The following is a 14,995-nucleotide window of genomic DNA, read 5'->3' as shown; positions in this document are numbered from 1 at the left end:
ATAATGTCACATAAATAGAAGCTCTGTATCTTATATGTATAGCTTATTTGAAAAATTCGGTTAGCGGTACATTATTTTTTATCACACGTTTTATCGCCTATTCATATTGGGAGTGGAGTGTATACTATGATGTTGAATGCAAAATTTACTTCAAAGCTTTTGGTTTGGGTGTTTTGTGTTTCACTGTCTATAATATAATTCAACAGAGTTTAGTTAGTCACCAGTGGAGTTGAATATCGCCCGGTACATCACCTCACTCGTTTTCATAATTTAAACTGTTTATTTTATAAAATTATACATATATATATATATATATATATATATTATTTATACAAAATTATATTAATTTAATAATCATGGCTACATAATTTTAGAATAAATTACAAACACAATTCCAGAAGTTTACTTAAATTATAAATTACCCCATATAATTCTAGAAATTACATTATGCCCCCTAAAATTCTAATTTCATAATAAATATGTTCTTTTATTAATAAATCATCAAGTTAATTAATTATTTTTAATAATGTTAAAATTTTATTTCAATTACTAATTCAGATAATTTTATTATTGTATAAGTGAATAGTTAGAAATTTTATTTTTTCAAATTATTCTGTTAAATAAAAAATTCTGACATTGAGGTATTTGTAATTTTTCAAACCACAGGGGCAATTCGTATTTTAAGCAAACATCAGGGGATGTATTTGTAATTTACCCATAATTTTACTATATTTCTCTTTAAAAAAATAATATCTATAATTTTATAGAAATGGATCATTCATTTTTTTAACACAAATTTAATAAAATTATATAGTTATTATTATCGGATCAATATAATTTTTTGTCTGGATAATCTATACATAAAATTTGAAAAAAATGAACGGATCAAATCGTCGAAACAGACCTATGATAAGCCCATGATGCCAACAATACCCTTCAGTCTAAATCTTTTCTGTTTAAATAGTAGATTGAGAGTCTTTATATGATTTTGGACTAAAATACAAATTGCTAAGATTAAACTCTTATTTTGTTTCTTGATACTCTTATGTACTCTCCCTCCTATGTTAATACTCTTTCTTTGTTAAAGTTTCACCTAATTTCAAATCACTACAAGAAATAACACTTTTGCCGATCAAAAAATTGGTCGCTAAAATCTCATTTTTGGTCGGCAAAAATTATTTGCGATCAATTTTTATGGTCGCTACTTTGGTCGCCAATTGAGGGTCGGCAAAAGTAATTCGCGACCAAAATTTTTGTTGGTCGAGAAAAGTTGGATTTGCCGACTAAATTTTTGGTCGCTAAATATATCATTACTGTGACTAATCTATTTTGTCGCAAAAACACTTTGGTCGCGGAAAGTGATATTTTCCCGACCAAATATTTTAGTCGCCAATTGTCACATTCCACGACCAAACAGATTAGTCGCTAGAAGTCGAGGAATAGCCGACTAACAATTTAGTCGCCAAAAGATAAGGAATTGCTGACCAATGATTTTAGTCGCAAAGGTGTAGAATTTGCTGACCAATTTTTTAGTCGCCAAATGTAGACACCCAATTTTTGACTGTCCTCAAGACTTGGACGGCACCGTTTGAACACTAGGTGATCATCCATGTTTGTGTTCGTGTTGAGTTCTCGGAGGTTTCGGTCGCGCGCCTTGCCTCAAGATCTCTCGACTTATTTGTTTTGTACTTGGTTGGACCAAGGACTTGTGGTCTTTGCACCTGAGGGCGGAAAATGGCTTGTTGGCTATCCCCACATATCACCGGCCATGGCCTGAGGCCACTGGCCCTGTTTTATTGTTACCAGCCAAAAGTGATGACCGGTCGGCAATGTATTTAGTCGGCCGGCCCTTTGTGTTGGTCGATCGGCCTTTTCTGCTGGTCGAACCCTGTTCATCTGCTTTATGCAGATATTTAGTGCCAGATACGTGTATGGAGGATTTGCACCCTTTGTTTTAGCTTCTTGAGGAAGCTTGAATCATTTGAACCCTTATTTTAAGCTTCTTGAGGAAGCTTGAACCTTTTGAACATTTGTTTTAGCTTCTTGAGGAAACTTGAACTGTTTGAACGTTTTTAGCTTCTCCAAGAAAATTGAACCTCTTTAGCTTCTCCAAGAAGCTTGAACCTCTTTAGCTTCTTGAAGAAGCTTGAACCCTCTTGTTTCTCTATAAGAGAGGGCCTCCCTCTCCTTTAGAGAGGTTCCAAAAATTTGTTTAAGGCAAGAAGCATATATCTCTCTTTGTCTCCATAATTTAGGCTTAGAAAGTGTTTGTTCATGGCCTTTAGCACCACACCTCATAGCCATACACCTCCACCATTGACCTAAGGTTCTTGGAGGGTCTTGAGAGGTCTCAAAGAGCAGGTTTTTGATCCAAGAAGCTGCTGGTCTTGTTGAGCTTCAAAGGTAATCTCTTTTCCCTCTTTATTCCCCATTTTTGCACAAGCTTTTATCCTATCTTGCATGCTGTTTTGAGCTTAGTGTATAACTGATAAAAGTTCTTTTTTTGCATGCTTTTGAAGTTTGTGCTCATTTTTGTGCCTTTTTTGTGAGTTTCGGGACCACCTTGTATTAGCCTTCTCACCACTGAAATCTAGAGGGATTTCAGTGGTGGGGATGGTGTTTTGAGGTCCTAAGAAGGAGAGGGACATCCCCTCTCCTTGTTGTCTTCAATACTTGTCATATTTGCCTCATATGTGAGCACCTTTGTTAAGTTCATGTTGGCCATGTCTTAGCTGGTATTTTTGGTTATTTTTCTGGCATATGCCACTGTTTTTGCCTATCTTGGTCAATCCATGCTTGGTTTATACACTTGTAGTGTAAATTTTGTAAACTAGTATTGTTTGCTTCATGTTTGAGCATGTCCTTCTAGCTCATGTTGGCCTCATTTCAGTGGATTTTTGGTCATATTTTGGCATGCCATGAATCTGTTTTTGGCTGGTTTGGTGGTCCCTCACATGCTTCATAGGCTTGTAGTGTAACTCATGCTTACTAGCTTACATTGCATGTTATTTTGGCCCTTCATTCTAGCACATTTTGACCTTGCTCTAAACTGATTTTGTTCATGATTTGGGCTGCCTCAGCTCTGTTTTGTGGCCTCATGGTCAAAAAATGCTTGCCATGCATACTTGTTGTGTAATAGCATTGACTAGCTTTGAGTTTTGAGCACTCTTACATGCCTAACTTGAAGTATTTGCATGTGTTGGAATCATTGAGCATGATATTTCAGAGCTTATAGGGGTGCTACACTTCCATATTTTCCATGTTTTAAGTGCTCCTTAGAGTTGTGCTTGTATGCCCCATTTATGAGCCATTGCATGAGCTTCATGTACATGCATTCCGAGCCACCATCCCAACACATTTTGCCATTGATTTTGGTCTGCATAGGGACTGTTCGGGGTTGGTTTCATCATTTGAGCATCGCTTTGCATGTCTATAGTGTATTGCATTTCACTAGCTTCGGTGCTTAAGTCTTTAACAATGCATTGCATGAGTGTTTGCATGCTTCGGAGTCATTTTTGGAGTCATTTAGTATGCCATTTCAGAGCTGGAATGCATGCCATTGTATGTCATGTTTCATCCTTGCATTGCTCTTGGAGAGTTGCATTTTGTGCCTTAGGCTTGGACCCTTTGCATTGTGCATGTTTGCATGAATCTTGGGCCTTCTTCTCATCTCATTTGGCCACTGATTTTGGCATGCTTGAGAGCTACCCATGTTAGTGTAAATCCATCTCACCATGTTGTTGCATGCTTGTTTCATTTTGCATGTTGTTGCATGCTATACATGTCCACATGTTTAGGTTGTATGCCTATTGCATATTGCATGTTAACATGCTCATGTTGCATTAGATTTGTTGGACACTTGAGTTATTTGCATGCTTGCTTGCTTGCCTAGGTTGCATTGCATTGTGTGTGCATCTCTTGCCTCTTGATCAATCATGATAGAGGTTGGGGCCCTTTATGTGTTTTGTGCATTTCATTCTATATTGAGTTGCACACTTGGATTCTTTGGCCATCATGCATTGAAATGTGTGATTGATGGTCCGAGAGTCGAAAACCATACTCCTTTGAGTCTTAAACATGATAAGGAGAGTGGTTGTGCAAACATTGCTTTGAAAATGCATTGCCACGCTCTGTTTGCCTTCTGCTGTAGCAAAACATGATTCTGCAGGAAGAGATGGCCGGTCAGCCATCTTCAGTGCCGGTCGGCTATGCATTGTTGGCCGAGAGCCTCGCACATGGTCGATGACCAGTTTTCCGTGGTCGGTGGCCTTGCCTTTTGGCCGGTGACCTTCTACAGTGCTCAGAAGGTGGTTCAGAAACATCCTGGAGACTTGTGCAGTTTTCAAAAGTGTAGAGCAGTGTAAACAGAGGCAGCATGAGTATGGCGATGGATTTCTTAGCGAAACCGAACATGCATGCATTCATCCATCTTCCCAAGGCTTCTTTACTGCTTTCTTAGCTTAATTAATTCATTTAATTAGTTAAGTGTTGTGTAATAATTAATTAGTTTGTTAATTAGTTAATTTGTATTATTCTTTCGGTCCCTCCGAGAGAGGGCAAATTGTGTAATAAACGTGCGTGTGTGTGATGCATGTCTTCCAACCCCACGTCTTTCTCCCTTTTATTTAACCGCTTACAATGGTTAGTTTTAGGGCACGTTTCAATTAGCATACTTATGATAGCATGTTTGCACACATTTATTCGTATTGCATGCACTGTGCTCGGCGCATCATGCTAACTGTATTGTATTTCAATTCCAATTTGAATACATGTACCAAGTTGAATTTCACATGACATCTTAGAATAGTCGAGACTATTTCTAGTTGCATTTTTGCATGCGTTGCATTAGCCATCTTAACATGAACTAGGATCATGCATTTGATTACTAACTAGTTTCTGTTTTGGCTTGGAGTACTAGGTAAGCATTTATGCTTTAGCATCTCGCATGAGTGTGAATGTTAACATGACAAAATGCTTTCCATGAGGCTAATTGCTTAGGTGATATAACTACCTGAATGCCTGTGGGTGAAGGTTGGATTGCTTGAATTGGGATAATTCATTGAAATCCGTGTTTTAGCCTACTTACGAGTAGCAAACTTCAAATCATTTTCCAAACAAACGGATATGCGATGCTTTGTTCCAAATTAGGCGGTCTAGTCTATACTTGTTTTGCTGCGCGCATCGCATAGTAATTCTAGCTAATTAATCGGAATAAGAATGCATGTGTTTTCAAAAAAGAGATATCATGTTTAGTAGTGGCCGATCTTTGATCGGGCGAGCAGGGGTGCTCATAGTTGACCTTCCCCAATCGTACCCAAGTTCCTGAGCCGAGGAAACTTTGGTGATGACGGACATGTGGCCTTAGGCAACGAGTCAGGGTTTCCTAAATTTTCCAAAAATAAAACATTTAGGTGGCGACTCTGTATCTGGTAAAGCAGTCTATGTTTGGCACTTCTTTCTAAAAATCAGTTTTCTAAAATGATTTGCCGAATTTGGACTCTTTGGTGATTTATCAATCTCACATTGCACATTGTGAGATCAGATTAAGAACCGTGACATTTGAGTCCGAACTGTAGTGAGCCCAAATGAACAAAACGGGATTCCCTCCCGGGACGTTCGGGGACGTCTACAGTTTTTGGCGACTCTGCTGGGGATTTAGAAAACTTGACTCGAACTCATGATATCTTGTTTTGACTACACTCATGTGTTTCTTTGCATTGCATGTGCATTGGTGCGCCTAGGATACCGTGTTTGCCATCTGTTATTCCTAAACGGTTTGTCAGAGACTCGCTTTGAGAAGCGTGCCATAAGGCTGATCGGTTACGGGCTCTGCCACGATGGGAACACAAACCCCAGTTGTTACCGGGGCACCCTTTTTGACCATTCGACCTAGTGCATATCGAAATCCATAGTGACCATTCCAAACTAGGACAGGTTGCTTACCCGATTCTAGGTTGTTTGAAACCGTTGCGTGCGTAGTGAAACCCTAGCTCCTGACAAAATAGGACAGGGAAACCCTACCCCAACATAAGGGTGTTTTGGCTTTTACTTGCTTGCTATGTACTTTTAGAGTGTGTCTCTACAGGGAATGCATGTATCAGTTCGCAAGTCTGAGTATCAGGCCCGCAGGCATCAGTATTTGGCGAAATCAGTTTTACCTGAGGGTATCGGTTTACAGGCAGAATTTTGGGCAGAATTCAGTAGAGAGCACAGTCATTCAGCTATGTGTATACCTGTTCTGGTGAAATCAAGCTGAGATGCTGTTTGTTTTCTCTTTTGCAAGGTAGTCGTGAAACTATAGCTTCAGAAGGCTCCATTTTTTTTAGATGTGGCGTATGGCACGTACTGTTTGGAGCATTTGTGAATGCTGGCTTTTATACTGTCTGACTCGGGCATTGAGTCAGTGTCATGTCGTTTAGAGTCTGTCCCGTTGTATAGAGTCAGTCTTTTCATACTGAGTCAGTTGGGTCTGTCTGGTTGTATCGAGTCAGTGTTGTTTTGTTAGAGTCGAGTGATTCCGGGGATGTTACCTTGGATGTCACTATTTTGTTTTGTGTTTGTCTCTTTGCAACTGGGAAATCTGAATGAAACAGCTGTGGCTGTCATGTTTTGTACTTATTGCTACTTTGAGCCAGTTGCGCCAATAGATCTGCATAAAACAGCAGTAATTCTCACACTCTTGTGTTTGCTTCTGTCTTGCGCCAGTTGTGATAGAAGTTTGAATGAAACGGCAGTACTTTTCGCCTACTTTTCTGTGCCTCGAACTCATTGCATTGACCTAAGTTTTTCAAAACCTTTTGAACATTGTGATGAAAACAAAGAGGAAGTAATTCCTCGGGATTTGCAAAACTTTGATCAATTGTGAGAAAGAGAGGCTTGCTAAGCCCTTAATAAATGAGATCGTGCTTGTTAATGTGAGTACTAAGAAGGATCCTGGCTTGATCCAGATTGGTTCTGCAGTGTCTTCAGCGCGAGCGACTAGTCGCTTCCATAAAAGATTTCAAAAATGTTTTGCGCGGTCCTGCGAAGACCTGTATGGAATCACTCTTGAGATTGTGCAGCCTAGGATCGCTCTTAGCCTCGAGATTCAACCCCTTTGCTCTCAAAACCTTGAACTTGGGTTCAGAATGTTCAACGGTCAACCACAATGTAAGGCCCGTGTGGCTAGATTCGAAGCACTCCTCAAACTAGGGGCAAAAAAATCAGACGTGCTCGAAGAGCCGAGGATGGATCATTCTGCAAATCAATGAAGACTGGCAAGAATGCCAAATCCCAAAAGGGAGGAAAGAAGAAAGTATTGCTGAAGAACAACTGAGTTCCTATCCACAACACTAGGGGCAAATTTAGCCCCCCGTTGGATGGACTCCTGCATCGTCAACGAACAGCAGGCATTCTCCTGGATTCAGATGACTTCAGGATCTCAAAACCATTTGACATGGACAAAGCTACACTTTTACCCTTGAGAGGCTCGCTGGGCCGAAAACCCGGAAGGGCGACCCAGGCAAAAGTTAGAGCAAGAAAAAGAACAAAAAAAAAAAAAAAGAGAAAAATGCAAATAATGAAAAAAAAGAAAAGAAGAAAAATGAAGAAAATGAAAAAGAATGAAAAAAAAAAGAAGAAAAGAATTGAAAAGAATTGAAAAGAAAAGAAGAACATAGCTCGCAAGGTTAAAAACCCGGAAGGGCGGCCTTGGCAAAAGTTAGAACATAAAAGGAGAGGTTAATACCCGTGTGTACCTCACCGGAACTATGTAAGGCTTGATTCCCGTGTTTGGGATACGTAGGCAACTTCATCCTGAAGTCCAGCCACAAATACTTCCAAATTGATTATGTCCATGTAATGGTTTTGATCATCTTTGCCTTATTTGTATCCAAGAGTTTGGTTGTGTTCGTCACTCTAAGGACTGACTACAATACACTATGGTGCCATTCAAACAAGGGGCAACTTTCCGTTGCCATTCAATGCGCTACGGTGCCATTCAAACAAGGGGCAACTTTCCGTTGCCATGCAGTGTCCTTCAGACAAGGGGCGGTTTTCCTTCCGATCTGAGGTTGTGCATCTCAAGAGTAAGTTCTGTGCTCGTTGTGCAGTTGCTGTTTGCCAAAATGGTTTTTAAAATTTTTTACTGAGGTTGACTGTTTCTCTTGAAAATTATCCCATTTTTCCAAAACTGGACCATTTCTTGGACCCAAAAAAGGAAAATTTTCAGTGCCCATAGCCTAACTTGCATGTTTTCAAATCAGAAAATTGAACAAGCATGTTAATCTAACTCTCATTTTGGTCAAAATTGTTTTAGTAGAAAGCCAAAAACAAGAAATGGCCAAAATGATGGACTAGGGGGCACAGTTGAGTCAGGTGTTCTGTTTTTTTCCCCTTTATCAACGTACTTGCCAGAAAGGGCACTCTACTTGCCGGAAAGGGCACCGTATTCGCCAGAAAAGGGCACCACTGAAGCTGACCGCAAAAGGGCAAAAAGCTCTCACATCCTCCAAGCAACGAGATATCAAGCCAAGTATGAAGCACAAACTGGAATGGATCAAGAAATTCCACTTCTTCATCTGGACAGATCTGATCACGTCCAAACTCCCCAACAAAGCATCATCAACCGATGTCAGCTGCAAATTTGCTACACACCCCATCTTAGTGCAACCCCTCTGTGGGAGGAACTCACTGGCTGTGAGCGGAAGAAAGAGAATCTAGCAGCATGCTAGGGGCAAGAGCCCGCAATTTCTTGTTTATCCATTAACCACCTAGGGAAGGGATAAAAAATGAGAGATTGAAGAATAGAGAGATGTGCGCTGAGAGAAAAAGTGAGGAAAAGGGCTTTTTCTGAAAAACAGAGCTTGAGGGTCAAGTGATGTGAGGATCACAAATGAGAAAGGGTGGGAAACAATACCCGGAGAAACAGGCTCCCTGTGCACATCTAAGTGTCGTGTCTTTTGTTTTGTCTTGATTCTTGTTTTGAGTCGTTTCGAGTGTTTCTCGATGTGTTTAGGTTGTTTACCCCTTGTTTTTCTTTGTTGAGTAATTATGCGCTGTGTTCAGTTGTAGGCTCAATACCTGGTTGAGAACTCATTTCTTAATTTCAAAAAAATCGTTTTGTGCTCAAAGTGCCGTGCCGTTCTCCACATTTGTGCAAAACAAGATTTTGTTCTTTCAAAAACTGCAGGGTTCAACCCAAGTCATATAAGAACAGTAAAACCAGGACCTATCTGAAGCTATATGGGTTCCAGACTGCGAAGCAAAAGAAAAGAGAAAATGTCGAGCATCTGAGTTTGTTTTAACTTCAGTAAGTTCTGAGATTGTATTCCGTGTGCACCTCTTCAGGTCTTGCCAATGCTCTGAAGTATGAGTGTGCCTCTACCTCAAGCTTAAGATCAAGTTTGCTTCAAGCCAGAATGGCGATCAGAAGTGCTCTCCCTAAGTATCGTTCCCTGCCAGAGGCATCTCGGCTGTGTTTGCAATGAGTTCCTAGGGAAAGTTGTGAATATGATCAGGAAAAAAGGCAGCATCCAAAGTGTTCTACGTGAAGAACCCTTCTCAGCGTATCAAAGCCTTTGTACTGTCAATTGAAGGTAAGTGTTCGAAAAGCACGAGGAGAGATCCCCGTCAGAATAGAGCGGTTCATCGCCACTCACCCCATGAGGTGCTTTCCAAAGCGCCGCTAGGTTTGTTTATTGCATTCCTTAAACATCATGCATTGTACCTATCAAGTTTCTTTCTCATTTATGCACGATATTGTATGTACGGTTCATTTGAAACTGGCACAATCAGGGGATATTGTATGTACGGTTCACTCAAAGAAGTTCCGTTTAAGATCTTTCATTTAGTGTATCAATCACACTTCACTCTCTTTATTTACTTTAGTGTATCTGTAGACACCCCATTTTTGACCGACCTTAAGACTCAGACGTCATCGATTGAGCGCTTGGTGATGTTGCATATCGTGCTCGTTCAGAGGTTTCAGAGTCTCGGCTGCGAGCCTTGCCTCCCGACTTCCGGACTCTTTTGTGCTTTGCCTCGGTTTGCGAACCAAGCTCGGTTTTCTCTGTTTTCTCTTCGCGAAGGGAGGGAGAGGTCTCGTAGACGATCTCTCAGTGGCCGTAGGCTACGTTTCATGGTCGTAGGCCATTTTTACCCGTTTGGAGTCCGGTTTCCGATTTTTCAGAATCGTTGGCCGTGTGCCTCGATTCGGGACCGCTTAACCATCTACGTTTGCTCCGATTTTTGGAATACATCTTATTTGCTCCCTTTTGAGGGACACTGTGGCCCGGGAAACCGACTTCGTGGTCGAACACCACTCCCGGTGCCTAACAGTCAGTTTCCGGGGCCTCGGGCTGCGCGTTTCAACCCCCGAACCTTCATTTTGCATCAGTTTTGGCTCATTTTTGGCAGGGACCTCTGTTTTATCATTAGAAAGGCCGTAGAGGGGTAGGAGGCCAGTAATTGTTCTGTCAACCAACTTTATCCCTTCATCGCCCTCCGTCGCCCGATTTTCTTCACTTCAAAGCCAATGTTGAACACCCTTGGACCTTTTTCTTGCACCCCAAACCCCATATTTGTGATGTACACATCTGGGAGGCCACCAATATTTGGTGGCCGACCAGTAATTGTTGTTGACCCTTTTGAACCCCTTTGAAAAGTGGGTTGTTCTCTCTCCTGGTTCACTTTTTCTAGTGTTTAACCACAGGGTTGTGTTGTGCACACATCAGAGGCCCTCTTTCTGTGGTAGCCGGCCACTAATCACACTTGAACCTTTTGACCCCTAGCCGACCGGCCATGGGAAGTGGCCGACCGGCCACCTGCAACCTCAATAGCTGGCCGGTCATGACCCCCTCCACTGGTACAGTTCAAATGTGCACCCCTTTTCTCCCCAGATTTTGTATCCGGGGGGCCAACTTTTGGGGGGAAACTTGAATTGTTTTCCCCCCCATTTTTCCCCCCTTTTCTCCCCCTCTTTTGCCTATATAACCAGCCTCCCAGCTCTGGTTTGAGGGTTACAAAAAATCCCCTTCAAGCCTCTTGTTGTATCTCTCTCCCTCTATACACTTCAACCCTCCAACCTCTCAAGTCCCACACCCTTTTCTTCACCAACACCTAGCACCACCCTTCCATCCTTCATTCCAGCAGCTGGAGGTGGTTCTTCAGAGCTTAGGAGTGCTGTAATTCAAGCCAAAAGGTTGTCAAGACTTGGTCTTCAAGGGTGAGCTCCTTTTTTTCCTTTTTCACCCTTTTCTTGATTTATTTATAAGTCATTCTTTCTTACTGTTTTGGGCTCTGACCCTAACTGGAACTAGGCTTATTTTGAGCCATTTTTCATGTTTCATTAAGGGCCTCTCACTGTTTGAGATCTCCTTGTTGCACTTGCTTCATTATCCCTCTTGTATGCCTATTCCTTGTGTGGTATTTTTGACTTATGTATAAACTGTTTTGAGGCATGTCATAAACTATAAAGTTGCTTATTTTGAGCCCTTGTTCAACATTGTTGAAGGGCTCATCAGTGTTTGTGGCTTCCATTTGCTACTTCACTTTATAGCTCTCTTTTGGCTCCATTTTTGCATGGTTTGTTAGCCTCTTATGCTTCTGTTTTTGGACTCTGGTCCGAACTGAAAATGGCCTTATTTTGACCTCATATTCATGTTTCATTAAGGGTCTTTCATGGTTTGAGGCATCCTTTATACACTTTGTGTTATACCTCTCTTTTTGGCCTCATTTTGCATAGTATATTAGGCTTGCATGCATACTGTTTTGGGTCCGGCCATCAACTGTAAAATGCATTATTTTTGGCCCCTCTTCAATATTGTTGAAGGGCCCCTTTGTGTTTGAGGCCAGAAACCACTACTTGCTTCTTTGTCCATCTTTTGGCCCTTTTCTTGCATGAGATCTTAGCCCCACCTGTACTGGTTTTTGGGGTTTATTGTAAACTGTAAAATATCATATTTTAGGCCTCTCTCCAGCATTGTTGAAGGGCCCTCACCCTTTTGAGGTCTGCAGCTGTGACTCACTTCTTTATCTCACATTTAGGGCCATTTTTGCATGCTAGTTTTTCCCTATTTGTGTTTGCTTTTTGGCCTTGATTAGAACTGTAAACATGCTTTTTTTGAGGCTTCCTTGAATCTGTCTTCACATGTCATAAGCAAACAATGCATGCTTGATGTAGCTACAAGTCATTTCATGTGCTTAATCTTGCATTTCGGGACCATTTCATGCATCGGGTGCCATATTCCTATGATTCGGGGCTGTTTTGGGTTATGTTTTGCTACTGAAACTTGCATGTTTGCATGCCATATTCCATGCCTTGCCATGTCTTGTTAGAGTGGCATTTTGTGCCTTAGGGTCGGTCCTCGATTTGCGTGCATGCGTGCGCGCATCTCGAGTTATCTCATTTTCATCTTATGGCCTCCTATGTGAGTGTGGCTGAGGTCCACTCATGTTGGTGTAAGCCCATATTGCATTGTGTATGCTATTTCATTCCATAGCATTGCGTATGCTAGGTTGTATGTTAGCGCATTGTGTATGCCATGTTACCTCGTGCATCGTGTATGCCATTTCATAGCATTGTGTATGCTAGGTTGCATCTTAGTTGCATTTCATGCATATCATGCATATTGCATTGTGCTTGGGATGAGAGTTAGCTCGAGCACGGGAAACGAGGTACATTTCGTACTCCAAGTGACGGAATGTGTCTCAATTCTCCAGTCACCGAAACTCCGGATTATCCATGATGGAGTTAGGTTTTTGTTGTGTTTACATGTGCATTCATTCTATATTGAGTAATGCAAATCGACTCCTCGGCCATCATGCATCGATATGCGTGATTGGTGGCACGAGGATCGAGGCATGCATACATCTGTGAAAATACATTGCTATGCCCCTCTCCTGCTCTCTGTTGCAGCAAATCAAGAATCAGCAGTCTTCCGGGGATTGGCGCGCTTTCTAAGAATAATTGCAAAACAGAGGCTAATTGGGGCATCCCAATGGATTTCCGCGCAAGGTAGCTCAAACATGCATCATTCAGAAGAGTCAAGGCAGTCCCTGGCTTGCATGCCAATTTGTTATTTTTCTTAGTTAATTTGTAAATTAATTAGGAATTTGTATTTATTTGGACTGTATTATTGGGACTGTATTATTTGGATTGCATTATTTGGACTGTATTATTCATTCGGACCCTCTATGCGAGGGCATAATTGTAATAAGTGTGCGTGTGTGTGATGTATGTCTTCCAACCCCACGTCTTTCTCCCTTTTATTTACCTGCTTATGATGGTTAGATTAGGGCATGTTTCAATTAGCATACAGTATGATAGCATGTTTGCATTCATTCATCTGTCTTGCACGCACCGAGCTCGGCGCATCATACTAACTGCATTGTATTTTCAATTCCAAGTTGAATACATGTTAGCTGTAGCATTTCATATGCCATGTTTAGAATAGCCGAGCCTGCTATAGTTGCATTTTTGCATGTGTTGCATTAGGCATTTCTGCAAAATTAGAACTATGCATGGATTTCTAATGAGCTTCTGTTTTGGCTTGGAGTACTCGGTGAGTTTTATGCTTTAGCATCCTTGTATGTGTGTGAGTGACTGCCATGATAGCATGCTTACCATGAGGCTATATGCTTATGTGATATATCTGCCTGAATGCCTGTGGGTGAAGGTTGGGTTATTTGGATTGGAACAAATCGTCAAACTGTGAGTTTTAAGCCCACTAGATAGTGGCAAAACCATCTTTTCTAAGCCCACCCGAGGGTGGCAAAATCTGCATTTTAAGCCTCAACTGTGAGTTTTAAGCCCACTAGATAGTGGCAAAACCATCTTTTCTAAGCCCACCCGAGGGTGGAAAAATCTGCATTTTAAGCCTACTTGCGAGTAGCAAACCATCTTTCAAAAACAAACACGAAATGTTTTGTTCCAATTCAGGCGACCCGGTCTATACTTGTATGCTGCGCGCATCACATAGTAAATCTAGGCTAATAACCGGAATAAGAACACACAATGTTCTCAAAACTTGATATCATGGTTAGTAGAGGCCGATCTTTGATCGGGCGAGCGGGGGTGCTCACGAAGTGACCTTCCCCAATCGTACCCAAGTTCCCGAGCCGAGGCAACTTTGGTGATGACGGACACGTGGCCTTAGGCAAACGAGTCAGGGTTTCCTAAATTCCCCAAAATAAAATATTTAGGTGGCGACTCTGTATCTGGCAAAGCAGTCCATGTTTGGCACTTCTTTCAAAAATCTATTTTCTCAAAACGATTTGCCGAATTTGGACTCTTTGGTTCAGATTTAGAACCGTGACAATTTTAGAGTCCTGAGCTGTAGTGACCCCAAATGAACAGAACGGGACTCACCCTCCCGAGGCGTTCGGGGACGTCTACAGTTTCTGGCGACTCCGCTGGGGATTTAGAGAACTTGACTCGAACTCATGATATCTATTTTTGACTACACTTGTGTGTTTCTTTGCATTGCATTTGCATTGGTGCGCCTAGGACACCGTGTTTGCCATCTGCTATTCCTGAACGGTTTGCCGGAGGCTTGTCTTGTCAAGGCATGACCATAAGGCTGATCGGTTGTGGGCTCTGCCAGTATGGGAACACAAACCCTGATTTTACCGGGGCACCATTTTTGACCATTCGACCTAGTGCATATTCGGATCCGTAGTGACCATTCCAAACTAGGACAGGTTACTTACCCGTTATAGGTTGTTTGAAACCGCTACGTGCGTAGTGAAACCCTAGATCCTGACAAAATAGGACAGGGAAACCCTACCCCAACATAGGGGTGTTTTGACTCTCACTTACCTGTTATGTGCTTTGGGATGCGTCTCCATACGAATGCATGTATCAGTTTACAGGGTTTGGGCATCAGGCCTGCGGGCATCAGTTCAGTATTGTGGGTATCAGGCCTACGGGCATCAGTCAGTGTTTGAGAATCGGTTATCTGCGGGTATCAGATTCAGTTTTGGGGGCAGTGATTCAGGGATAATAATCAGTGTTGGA

This window comes from Camellia sinensis, chromosome 4, assembly GCF_055761805.1.
Source record: "Camellia sinensis isolate YWXY chromosome 4, ASM5576180v1, whole genome shotgun sequence".
NCBI classification, from domain to species: domain Eukaryota; kingdom Viridiplantae; phylum Streptophyta; class Magnoliopsida; order Ericales; family Theaceae; genus Camellia; species Camellia sinensis.
Note: the sequence above shows the minus strand (reverse complement) of the source record.